Source organism: Ascaphus truei, unplaced genomic scaffold (genome assembly GCF_040206685.1).
Source record: "Ascaphus truei isolate aAscTru1 unplaced genomic scaffold, aAscTru1.hap1 HAP1_SCAFFOLD_281, whole genome shotgun sequence".
NCBI classification, from domain to species: Eukaryota; Metazoa; Chordata; class Amphibia; order Anura; family Ascaphidae; genus Ascaphus; species Ascaphus truei.
This window is the reverse complement of record NW_027455761.1, coordinates 93,636-105,713: the sequence shown is the minus strand read 5'-3', so window position 1 is coordinate 105,713 and position 12,078 is coordinate 93,636. Positions and strand designations below refer to the sequence as shown.

Sequence of the window (12,078 nt, the reverse complement as noted above, 5' to 3'; positions counted from 1 at the left end):
TTTCACCCCCTCCCCACCCTAGTTCTACATGGTATGTCTGGGTCTCTGTAGCCAGACAACCCCCTGTGATGATATCACAAAGGGAGTGTACAGTACGTTCTAGAGTTTCTAGGCTCCAAAGTAACAAAGAGCAGCATTTAAAAGCAACAGATTGCAGACTATCTGCTGAGCTGTGCAAAAAACAATCTCTATCTATCTATCTATCTATCTATCTATCTATCTATCTATCTCTATCCATGGAGCAGCAGACAGTGTTAGCTTGCTTCTATATTTATGCAAATGCCAGGTAAGCAGCCATGCTGGTAAGGGCCAAAGTGTCACGTTTGGCAGCAGGACAGGGCACCTCTCCCTTTTTATGCAGCAGCAGCAGGTGTCAGTGGAGGTCAGAAAAAGAGAGTGCCAGCAGGTAGGGGAGATGTAGAAAGCCACCCCAGAAATATGGTGTCCCCCTGTCTCTCCGGCAGCTGAAATGACAGAGCTGAGCGGTGTTCAAAGTGATTGCTTCTTTCTTTTAAAACCAAGAAGAAGTACCTTACGGCGAAGCTTGGCTGCTCTGGGTGCTTGTTGGATGGGGGGGAGGGTTTGGTTTGGCTTTGCTTTGCTTTGCTTTGCTTTGCTTTGCTTTGCTTCGCTTCGCTTCTGGGGGGGGGAGGAGGACGGGGTGTCTTGGATCTATGTTGTTTGACAAATATTCATTGCTGCTGCTGCTGCTGCTGCTGCTGCTGCTGCTGCTGCAGCACAAATGTTTGCATGGAATGGCCTAGGCTGCTCCTTGCTGCAGGTGCTGGCTGCAGCGGCTCAGATACTAGGCCTCAGGTACTGTGTTGCTTGCTGCACCAATGACCAAGCTGCTCTCTCCACAAGGGTGACAGTTGTCCTGGGACAGGGCTAGTTGCCCCCAGCGCGCCATTGCAACTCATACTTACCTGGCAGGGGAGTTTTAAGCCATGCTCCAGCAGGTGGCTCTCCCAGGGCGAGGCTAGCTCATTGCACTTGGAGCTAGCTGACCTCTGCGATTTCCCCACATGCGGGAAACTCGACTGCACAATTTCTGGTAGTGGGGGACTGCGTGCGCGCTCTCCCCTGTTTTTGGATGGTTACAAAAAACAGAAACAGGTGTTTGTTCAGACAAGCTGCTGCTATTCCCACTGCTTGGGCTTTGGGCATGGTCAATAACTGCTGGCAAAAAGGAGCACCATGTACAATAAATAGCCAGCTAGCAACATCTCAAACAGGGACAAATGACAATGATGTACCTGCACAGACGTTTAGGAATAAGTTCACAGGTGGATTGGGAAATAGGGAAACAAATACTGTGTACTGTATATATATATTTATGAAAAAAACAGCACATTTACAATCAAATCTGGATTTGAAAAAATGGACGGTCCTTGCTTGCAGGATATGATATGGGGTTTTTATTTCACCCCCTCCCCACCCTAGTTCTACATGGTATGTCTGGGTCTCTGTAGCCAGACAACCCCCTGTGATGATATCACAAAGGGAGTGTACAGTACGTTCTAGAGTTTCTAGGCTCCAAAGTAACAAAGAGCAGCATTTAAAAGCAACAGATTGCAGACTATCTGCTGAGCTGTGCAAAAAACAATCTCTATCTATCTATCTATCTATCTATCTATCTATCTATCTATCTCTATCCATGGAGCAGCAGACAGTGTTAGCTTGCTTCTATATTTATGCAAATGCCAGGTAAGCAGCCATGCTGGTAAGGGCCAAAGTGTCACGTTTGGCAGCAGGACAGGGCACCTCTCCCTTTTTATGCAGCAGCAGCAGGTGTCAGTGGAGGTCAGAAAAAGAGAGTGCCAGCAGGTAGGGGAGATGTAGAAAGCCACCCCAGAAATATGGTGTCCCCCTGTCTCTCCGGCAGCTGAAATGACAGAGCTGAGCGGTGTTCAAAGTGATTGCTTCTTTCTTTTAAAACCAAGAAGAAGTACCTTACGGCGAAGCTTGGCTGCTCTGGGTGCTTGTTGGATGGGGGGGAGGGTTTGGTTTGGCTTTGCTTTGCTTTGCTTTGCTTTGCTTTGCTTTGCTTTGCTTCGCTTCTGGGGGGGGGAGGAGGACGGGGTGTCTTGGATCTATGTTGTTTGACAAATATTCATTGCTGCTGCTGCTGCTGCTGCTGCTGCTGCTGCTGCTGCAGCACAAATGTTTGCATGGAATGGCCTAGGCTGCTCCTTGCTGCAGGTGCTGGCTGCAGCGGCTCAGATACTAGGCCTCAGGTACTGTGTTGCTTGCTGCACCAATGACCAAGCTGCTCTCTCCACAAGGGTGACAGTTGTCCTGGGACAGGGCTAGTTGCCCCCAGCGCGCCATTGCAACTCATACTTACCTGGCAGGGGAGTTTTAAGCCATGCTCCAGCAGGTGGCTCTCCCAGGGCGAGGCTAGCTCATTGCACTTGGAGCTAGCTGACCTCTGCGATTTCCCCACATGCGGGAAACTCGACTGCACAATTTCTGGTAGTGGGGGACTGCGTGCGCGCTCTCCCCTGTTTTTGGATGGTTACAAAAAACAGAAACAGGTGTTTGTTCAGACAAGCTGCTGCTATTCCCACTGCTTGGGCTTTGGGCATGGTCAATAACTGCTGGCAAAAAGGAGCACCATGTACAATAAATAGCCAGCTAGCAACATCTCAAACAGGGACAAATGACAATGATGTACCTGCACAGACGTTTAGGAATAAGTTCACAGGTGGATTGGGAAATAGGGAAACAAATACTGTGTACTGTATATATATATTTATGAAAAAAACAGCACATTTACAATCAAATCTGGATTTGAAAAAATGGACGGTCCTTGCTTGCAGGATATGATATGGGGTTTTTATTTCACCCCCTCCCCACCCTAGTTCTACATGGTATGTCTGGGTCTCTGTAGCCAGACAACCCCCTGTGATGATATCACAAAGGGAGTGTACAGTACGTTCTAGAGTTTCTAGGCTCCAAAGTAACAAAGAGCAGCATTTAAAAGCAACAGATTGCAGACTATCTGCTGAGCTGTGCAAAAAACAATCTCTATCTATCTATCTATCTATCTATCTATCTATCTATCTATCTCTATCCATGGAGCAGCAGACAGTGTTAGCTTGCTTCTATATTTATGCAAATGCCAGGTAAGCAGCCATGCTGGTAAGGGCCAAAGTGTCACGTTTGGCAGCAGGACAGGGCACCTCTCCCTTTTTATGCAGCAGCAGCAGGTGTCAGTGGAGGTCAGAAAAAGAGAGTGCCAGCAGGTAGGGGAGATGTAGAAAGCCACCCCAGAAATATGGTGTCCCCCTGTCTCTCCGGCAGCTGAAATGACAGAGCTGAGCGGTGTTCAAAGTGATTGCTTCTTTCTTTTAAAACCAAGAAGAAGTACCTTACGGCGAAGCTTGGCTGCTCTGGGTGCTTGTTGGATGGGGGGGAGGGTTTGGTTTGGCTTTGCTTTGCTTTGCTTTGCTTTGCTTTGCTTTGCTTTGCTTCGCTTCGCTTCTGGGGGGGGGAGGAGGACGGGGTGTCTTGGATCTATGTTGTTTGACAAATATTCATTGCTGCTGCTGCTGCTGCTGCTGCTGCTGCTGCTGCTGCAGCACAAATGTTTGCATGGAATGGCCTAGGCTGCTCCTTGCTGCAGGTGCTGGCTGCAGCGGCTCAGATACTAGGCCTCAGGTACTGTGTTGCTTGCTGCACCAATGACCAAGCTGCTCTCTCCACAAGGGTGACAGTTGTCCTGGGACAGGGCTAGTTGCCCCCAGCGCGCCATTGCAACTCATACTTACCTGGCAGGGGAGTTTTAAGCCATGCTCCAGCAGGTGGCTCTCCCAGGGCGAGGCTAGCTCATTGCACTTGGAGCTAGCTGACCTCTGCGATTTCCCCACATGCGGGAAACTCGACTGCACAATTTCTGGTAGTGGGGGACTGCGTGCGCGCTCTCCCCTGTTTTTGGATGGTTACAAAAAACAGAAACAGGTGTTTGTTCAGACAAGCTGCTGCTATTCCCACTGCTTGGGCTTTGGGCATGGTCAATAACTGCTGGCAAAAAGGAGCACCATGTACAATAAATAGCCAGCTAGCAACATCTCAAACAGGGACAAATGACAATGATGTACCTGCACAGACGTTTAGGAATAAGTTCACAGGTGGATTGGGAAATAGGGAAACAAATACTGTGTACTGTATATATATATTTATGAAAAAAACAGCACATTTACAATCAAATCTGGATTTGAAAAAATGGACGGTCCTTGCTTGCAGGATATGATATGGGGTTTTTATTTCACCCCCTCCCCACCCTAGTTCTACATGGTATGTCTGGGTCTCTGTAGCCAGACAACCCCCTGTGATGATATCACAAAGGGAGTGTACAGTACGTTCTAGAGTTTCTAGGCTCCAAAGTAACAAAGAGCAGCATTTAAAAGCAACAGATTGCAGACTATCTGCTGAGCTGTGCAAAAAACAATCTCTATCTATCTATCTATCTATCTATCTATCTATCTATCTATCTATCTATCTCTATCCATGGAGCAGCAGACAGTGTTAGCTTGCTTCTATATTTATGCAAATGCCAGGTAAGCAGCCATGCTGGTAAGGGCCAAAGTGTCACGTTTGGCAGCAGGACAGGGCACCTCTCCCTTTTTATGCAGCAGCAGCAGGTGTCAGTGGAGGTCAGAAAAAGAGAGTGCCAGCAGGTAGGGGAGATGTAGAAAGCCACCCCAGAAATATGGTGTCCCCCTGTCTCTCCGGCAGCTGAAATGACAGAGCTGAGCGGTGTTCAAAGTGATTGCTTCTTTCTTTTAAAACCAAGAAGAAGTACCTTACGGCGAAGCTTGGCTGCTCTGGGTGCTTGTTGGATGGGGGGGAGGGTTTGGTTTGGCTTTGCTTTGCTTTGCTTTGCTTTGCTTTGCTTTGCTTCGCTTCGCTTCTGGGGGGGGGAGGAGGACGGGGTGTCTTGGATCTATGTTGTTTGACAAATATTCATTGCTGCTGCTGCTGCTGCTGCTGCTGCTGCTGCTGCTGCAGCACAAATGTTTGCATGGAATGGCCTAGGCTGCTCCTTGCTGCAGGTGCTGGCTGCAGCGGCTCAGATACTAGGCCTCAGGTACTGTGTTGCTTGCTGCACCAATGACCAAGCTGCTCTCTCCACAAGGGTGACAGTTGTCCTGGGACAGGGCTAGTTGCCCCCAGCGCGCCATTGCAACTCATACTTACCTGGCAGGGGAGTTTTAAGCCATGCTCCAGCAGGTGGCTCTCCCAGGGCGAGGCTAGCTCATTGCACTTGGAGCTAGCTGACCTCTGCGATTTCCCCACATGCGGGAAACTCGACTGCACAATTTCTGGTAGTGGGGGACTGCGTGCGCGCTCTCCCCTGTTTTTGGATGGTTACAAAAAACAGAAACAGGTGTTTGTTCAGACAAGCTGCTGCTATTCCCACTGCTTGGGCTTTGGGCATGGTCAATAACTGCTGGCAAAAAGGAGCACCATGTACAATAAATAGCCAGCTAGCAACATCTCAAACAGGGACAAATGACAATGATGTACCTGCACAGACGTTTAGGAATAAGTTCACAGGTGGATTGGGAAATAGGGAAACAAATACTGTGTACTGTATATATATATTTATGAAAAAAACAGCACATTTACAATCAAATCTGGATTTGAAAAAATGGACGGTCCTTGCTTGCAGGATATGATATGGGGTTTTTATTTCACCCCCTCCCCACCCTAGTTCTACATGGTATGTCTGGGTCTCTGTAGCCAGACAACCCCCTGTGATGATATCACAAAGGGAGTGTACAGTACGTTCTAGAGTTTCTAGGCTCCAAAGTAACAAAGAGCAGCATTTAAAAGCAACAGATTGCAGACTATCTGCTGAGCTGTGCAAAAAACAATCTCTATCTATCTATCTATCTATCTATCTATCTATCTATCTATCTCTATCCATGGAGCAGCAGACAGTGTTAGCTTGCTTCTATATTTATGCAAATGCCAGGTAAGCAGCCATGCTGGTAAGGGCCAAAGTGTCACGTTTGGCAGCAGGACAGGGCACCTCTCCCTTTTTATGCAGCAGCAGCAGGTGTCAGTGGAGGTCAGAAAAAGAGAGTGCCAGCAGGTAGGGGAGATGTAGAAAGCCACCCCAGAAATATGGTGTCCCCCTGTCTCTCCGGCAGCTGAAATGACAGAGCTGAGCGGTGTTCAAAGTGATTGCTTCTTTCTTTTAAAACCAAGAAGAAGTACCTTACGGCGAAGCTTGGCTGCTCTGGGTGCTTGTTGGATGGGGGGGAGGGTTTGGTTTGGCTTTGCTTTGCTTTGCTTTGCTTTGCTTTGCTTTGCTTTGCTTCGCTTCTGGGGGGGGGAGGAGGACGGGGTGTCTTGGATCTATGTTGTTTGACAAATATTCATTGCTGCTGCTGCTGCTGCTGCTGCTGCTGCTGCTGCTGCAGCACAAATGTTTGCATGGAATGGCCTAGGCTGCTCCTTGCTGCAGGTGCTGGCTGCAGCGGCTCAGATACTAGGCCTCAGGTACTGTGTTGCTTGCTGCACCAATGACCAAGCTGCTCTCTCCACAAGGGTGACAGTTGTCCTGGGACAGGGCTAGTTGCCCCCAGCGCGCCATTGCAACTCATACTTACCTGGCAGGGGAGTTTTAAGCCATGCTCCAGCAGGTGGCTCTCCCAGGGCGAGGCTAGCTCATTGCACTTGGAGCTAGCTGACCTCTGCGATTTCCCCACATGCGGGAAACTCGACTGCACAATTTCTGGTAGTGGGGGACTGCGTGCGCGCTCTCCCCTGTTTTTGGATGGTTACAAAAAACAGAAACAGGTGTTTGTTCAGACAAGCTGCTGCTATTCCCACTGCTTGGGCTTTGGGCATGGTCAATAACTGCTGGCAAAAAGGAGCACCATGTACAATAAATAGCCAGCTAGCAACATCTCAAACAGGGACAAATGACAATGATGTACCTGCACAGACGTTTAGGAATAAGTTCACAGGTGGATTGGGAAATAGGGAAACAAATACTGTGTACTGTATATATATATTTATGAAAAAAACAGCACATTTACAATCAAATCTGGATTTGAAAAAATGGACGGTCCTTGCTTGCAGGATATGATATGGGGTTTTTATTTCACCCCCTCCCCACCCTAGTTCTACATGGTATGTCTGGGTCTCTGTAGCCAGACAACCCCCTGTGATGATATCACAAAGGGAGTGTACAGTACGTTCTAGAGTTTCTAGGCTCCAAAGTAACAAAGAGCAGCATTTAAAAGCAACAGATTGCAGACTATCTGCTGAGCTGTGCAAAAAACAATCTCTATCTATCTATCTATCTATCTATCTATCTATCTATCTATCTCTATCCATGGAGCAGCAGACAGTGTTAGCTTGCTTCTATATTTATGCAAATGCCAGGTAAGCAGCCATGCTGGTAAGGGCCAAAGTGTCACGTTTGGCAGCAGGACAGGGCACCTCTCCCTTTTTATGCAGCAGCAGCAGGTGTCAGTGGAGGTCAGAAAAAGAGAGTGCCAGCAGGTAGGGGAGATGTAGAAAGCCACCCCAGAAATATGGTGTCCCCCTGTCTCTCCGGCAGCTGAAATGACAGAGCTGAGCGGTGTTCAAAGTGATTGCTTCTTTCTTTTAAAACCAAGAAGAAGTACCTTACGGCGAAGCTTGGCTGCTCTGGGTGCTTGTTGGATGGGGGGGAGGGTTTGGTTTGGCTTTGCTTTGCTTTGCTTTGCTTTGCTTTGCTTTGCTTTGCTTCGCTTCGCTTCTGGGGGGGGGAGGAGGACGGGGTGTCTTGGATCTATGTTGTTTGACAAATATTCATTGCTGCTGCTGCTGCTGCTGCTGCTGCTGCTGCTGCTGCAGCACAAATGTTTGCATGGAATGGCCTAGGCTGCTCCTTGCTGCAGGTGCTGGCTGCAGCGGCTCAGATACTAGGCCTCAGGTACTGTGTTGCTTGCTGCACCAATGACCAAGCTGCTCTCTCCACAAGGGTGACAGTTGTCCTGGGACAGGGCTAGTTGCCCCCAGCGCGCCATTGCAACTCATACTTACCTGGCAGGGGAGTTTTAAGCCATGCTCCAGCAGGTGGCTCTCCCAGGGCGAGGCTAGCTCATTGCACTTGGAGCTAGCTGACCTCTGCGATTTCCCCACATGCGGGAAACTCGACTGCACAATTTCTGGTAGTGGGGGACTGCGTGCGCGCTCTCCCCTGTTTTTGGATGGTTACAAAAAACAGAAACAGGTGTTTGTTCAGACAAGCTGCTGCTATTCCCACTGCTTGGGCTTTGGGCATGGTCAATAACTGCTGGCAAAAAGGAGCACCATGTACAATAAATAGCCAGCTAGCAACATCTCAAACAGGGACAAATGACAATGATGTACCTGCACAGACGTTTAGGAATAAGTTCACAGGTGGATTGGGAAATAGGGAAACAAATACTGTGTACTGTATATATATATTTATGAAAAAAACAGCACATTTACAATCAAATCTGGATTTGAAAAAATGGACGGTCCTTGCTTGCAGGATATGATATGGGGTTTTTATTTCACCCCCTCCCCACCCTAGTTCTACATGGTATGTCTGGGTCTCTGTAGCCAGACAACCCCCTGTGATGATATCACAAAGGGAGTGTACAGTACGTTCTAGAGTTTCTAGGCTCCAAAGTAACAAAGAGCAGCATTTAAAAGCAACAGATTGCAGACTATCTGCTGAGCTGTGCAAAAAACAATCTCTATCTATCTATCTATCTATCTATCTATCTATCTATCTATCTATCTATCTCTATCCATGGAGCAGCAGACAGTGTTAGCTTGCTTCTATATTTATGCAAATGCCAGGTAAGCAGCCATGCTGGTAAGGGCCAAAGTGTCACGTTTGGCAGCAGGACAGGGCACCTCTCCCTTTTTATGCAGCAGCAGCAGGTGTCAGTGGAGGTCAGAAAAAGAGAGTGCCAGCAGGTAGGGGAGATGTAGAAAGCCACCCCAGAAATATGGTGTCCCCCTGTCTCTCCGGCAGCTGAAATGACAGAGCTGAGCGGTGTTCAAAGTGATTGCTTCTTTCTTTTAAAACCAAGAAGAAGTACCTTACGGCGAAGCTTGGCTGCTCTGGGTGCTTGTTGGATGGGGGGGAGGGTTTGGTTTGGCTTTGCTTTGCTTTGCTTTGCTTTGCTTTGCTTTGCTTTGCTTTGCTTTGCTTTGCTTCGCTTCGCTTCGCTTGGGGGGGGAGGAGGACGGGGTGTCTTGGATCTATGTTGTTTGACAAATATTCATTGCTGCTGCTGCTGCTGCTGCTGCTGCTGCTGCTGCTGCAGCACAAATGTTTGCATGGAATGGCCTAGGCTGCTCCTTGCTGCAGGTGCTGGCTGCAGCGGCTCAGATACTAGGCCTCAGGTACTGTGTTGCTTGCTGCACCAATGACCAAGCTGCTCTCTCCACAAGGGTGACAGTTGTCCTGGGACAGGGCTAGTTGCCCCCAGCGCGCCATTGCAACTCATACTTACCTGGCAGGGGAGTTTTAAGCCATGCTCCAGCAGGTGGCTCTCCCAGGGCGAGGCTAGCTCATTGCACTTGGAGCTAGCTGACCTCTGCGATTTCCCCACATGCGGGAAACTCGACTGCACAATTTCTGGTAGTGGGGGACTGCGTGCGCGCTCTCCCCTGTTTTTGGATGGTTACAAAAAACAGAAACAGGTGTTTGTTCAGACAAGCTGCTGCTATTCCCACTGCTTGGGCTTTGGGCATGGTCAATAACTGCTGGCAAAAAGGAGCACCATGTACAATAAATAGCCAGCTAGCAACATCTCAAACAGGGACAAATGACAATGATGTACCTGCACAGACGTTTAGGAATAAGTTCACAGGTGGATTGGGAAATAGGGAAACAAATACTGTGTACTGTATATATATATTTATGAAAAAAACAGCACATTTACAATCAAATCTGGATTTGAAAAAATGGACGGTCCTTGCTTGCAGGATATGATATGGGGTTTTTATTTCACCCCCTCCCCACCCTAGTTCTACATGGTATGTCTGGGTCTCTGTAGCCAGACAACCCCCTGTGATGATATCACAAAGGGAGTGTACAGTACGTTCTAGAGTTTCTAGGCTCCAAAGTAACAAAGAGCAGCATTTAAAAGCAACAGATTGCAGACTATCTGCTGAGCTGTGCAAAAAACAATCTCTATCTATCTATCTATCTATCTATCTATCTATCTATCTATCTCTATCCATGGAGCAGCAGACAGTGTTAGCTTGCTTCTATATTTATGCAAATGCCAGGTAAGCAGCCATGCTGGTAAGGGCCAAAGTGTCACGTTTGGCAGCAGGACAGGGCACCTCTCCCTTTTTATGCAGCAGCAGCAGGTGTCAGTGGAGGTCAGAAAAAGAGAGTGCCAGCAGGTAGGGGAGATGTAGAAAGCCACCCCAGAAATATGGTGTCCCCCTGTCTCTCCGGCAGCTGAAATGACAGAGCTGAGCGGTGTTCAAAGTGATTGCTTCTTTCTTTTAAAACCAAGAAGAAGTACCTTACGGCGAAGCTTGGCTGCTCTGGGTGCTTGTTGGATGGGGGGGAGGGTTTGGTTTGGCTTTGCTTTGCTTTGCTTTGCTTTGCTTTGCTTTGCTTTGCTTTGCTTTGCTTTGCTTGCTTGCTTCGCTTCGCTTCTGGGGGGGGGAGGAGGACGGGGTGTCTTGGATCTATGTTGTTTGACAAATATTCATTGCTGCTGCTGCTGCTGCTGCTGCTGCTGCTGCTGCTGCAGCACAAATGTTTGCATGGAATGGCCTAGGCTGCTCCTTGCTGCAGGTGCTGGCTGCAGCGGCTCAGATACTAGGCCTCAGGTACTGTGTTGCTTGCTGCACCAATGACCAAGCTGCTCTCTCCACAAGGGTGACAGTTGTCCTGGGACAGGGCTAGTTGCCCCCAGCGCGCCATTGCAACTCATACTTACCTGGCAGGGGAGTTTTAAGCCATGCTCCAGCAGGTGGCTCTCCCAGGGCGAGGCTAGCTCATTGCACTTGGAGCTAGCTGACCTCTGCGATTTCCCCACATGCGGGAAACTCGACTGCACAATTTCTGGTAGTGGGGGACTGCGTGCGCGCTCTCCCCTGTTTTTGGATGGTTACAAAAAACAGAAACAGGTGTTTGTTCAGACAAGCTGCTGCTATTCCCACTGCTTGGGCTTTGGGCATGGTCAATAACTGCTGGCAAAAAGGAGCACCATGTACAATAAATAGCCAGCTAGCAACATCTCAAACAGGGACAAATGACAATGATGTACCTGCACAGACGTTTAGGAATAAGTTCACAGGTGGATTGGGAAATAGGGAAACAAATACTGTGTACTGTATATATATATTTATGAAAAAAACAGCACATTTACAATCAAATCTGGATTTGAAAAAATGGACGGTCCTTGCTTGCAGGATATGATATGGGGTTTTTATTTCACCCCCTCCCCACCCTAGTTCTACATGGTATGTCTGGGTCTCTGTAGCCAGACAACCCCCTGTGATGATATCACAAAGGGAGTGTACAGTACGTTCTAGAGTTTCTAGGCTCCAAAGTAACAAAGAGCAGCATTTAAAAGCAACAGATTGCAGACTATCTGCTGAGCTGTGCAAAAAACAATCTCTATCTATCTATCTATCTATCTATCTATCTATCTATCTATCTCTATCCATGGAGCAGCAGACAGTGTTAGCTTGCTTCTATATTTATGCAAATGCCAGGTAAGCAGCCATGCTGGTAAGGGCCAAAGTGTCACGTTTGGCAGCAGGACAGGGCACCTCTCCCTTTTTATGCAGCAGCAGCAGGTGTCAGTGGAGGTCAGAAAAAGAGAGTGCCAGCAGGTAGGGGAGATGTAGAAAGCCACCCCAGAAATATGGTGTCCCCCTGTCTCTCCGGCAGCTGAAATGACAGAGCTGAGCGGTGTTCAAAGTGATTGCTTCTTTCTTTTAAAACCAAGAAGAAGTACCTTACGGCGAAGCTTGGCTGCTCTGGGTGCTTGTTGGATGGGGGGGAGGGTTTGGTTTGGCTTTGCTTTGCTTTGCTTTGCTTTGCTTTGCTTTGCTTCGCTT

General features: G+C 48.3%; 8 non-coding genes across 8 annotated transcripts; all 8 read left to right on the top strand.

Moving 5' to 3' along the window:
* Positions 1-918: 918 nt before the first annotated feature.
* LOC142481594 (U1 spliceosomal RNA) lies at positions 919-1,086 on the top strand. The gene has a single exon (XR_012795866.1). It is a non-coding gene; the product is annotated as a U1 spliceosomal RNA (small nuclear RNA).
* A 1,253-nt stretch (positions 1,087-2,339) lies between these two features.
* Positions 2,340-2,507, top strand: LOC142481593 (U1 spliceosomal RNA). The gene has a single exon (XR_012795865.1). It is a non-coding gene; the product is annotated as a U1 spliceosomal RNA (small nuclear RNA).
* A 1,258-nt stretch (positions 2,508-3,765) lies between these two features.
* On the top strand, positions 3,766-3,933 carry LOC142481592 (U1 spliceosomal RNA). The gene has a single exon (XR_012795864.1). It is a non-coding gene; the product is annotated as a U1 spliceosomal RNA (small nuclear RNA).
* Positions 3,934-5,194: 1,261 nt separating this feature from the next.
* Positions 5,195-5,362, top strand: LOC142481591 (U1 spliceosomal RNA). Its single transcript, XR_012795863.1, has one exon. It is a non-coding gene; the product is annotated as a U1 spliceosomal RNA (small nuclear RNA).
* Positions 5,363-6,615: 1,253 nt separating this feature from the next.
* LOC142481590 (U1 spliceosomal RNA) lies at positions 6,616-6,783 on the top strand. The gene has a single exon (XR_012795862.1). It is a non-coding gene; the product is annotated as a U1 spliceosomal RNA (small nuclear RNA).
* A 1,258-nt stretch (positions 6,784-8,041) lies between these two features.
* On the top strand, positions 8,042-8,209 carry LOC142481588 (U1 spliceosomal RNA). Its single transcript, XR_012795860.1, has one exon. It is a non-coding gene; the product is annotated as a U1 spliceosomal RNA (small nuclear RNA).
* Positions 8,210-9,492: 1,283 nt separating this feature from the next.
* On the top strand, positions 9,493-9,660 carry LOC142481587 (U1 spliceosomal RNA). The gene has a single exon (XR_012795859.1). It is a non-coding gene; the product is annotated as a U1 spliceosomal RNA (small nuclear RNA).
* A 1,281-nt stretch (positions 9,661-10,941) lies between these two features.
* LOC142481586 (U1 spliceosomal RNA) lies at positions 10,942-11,109 on the top strand. Its single transcript, XR_012795858.1, has one exon. It is a non-coding gene; the product is annotated as a U1 spliceosomal RNA (small nuclear RNA).
* The last annotated feature ends 969 nt before the right edge of the window (positions 11,110-12,078 follow it).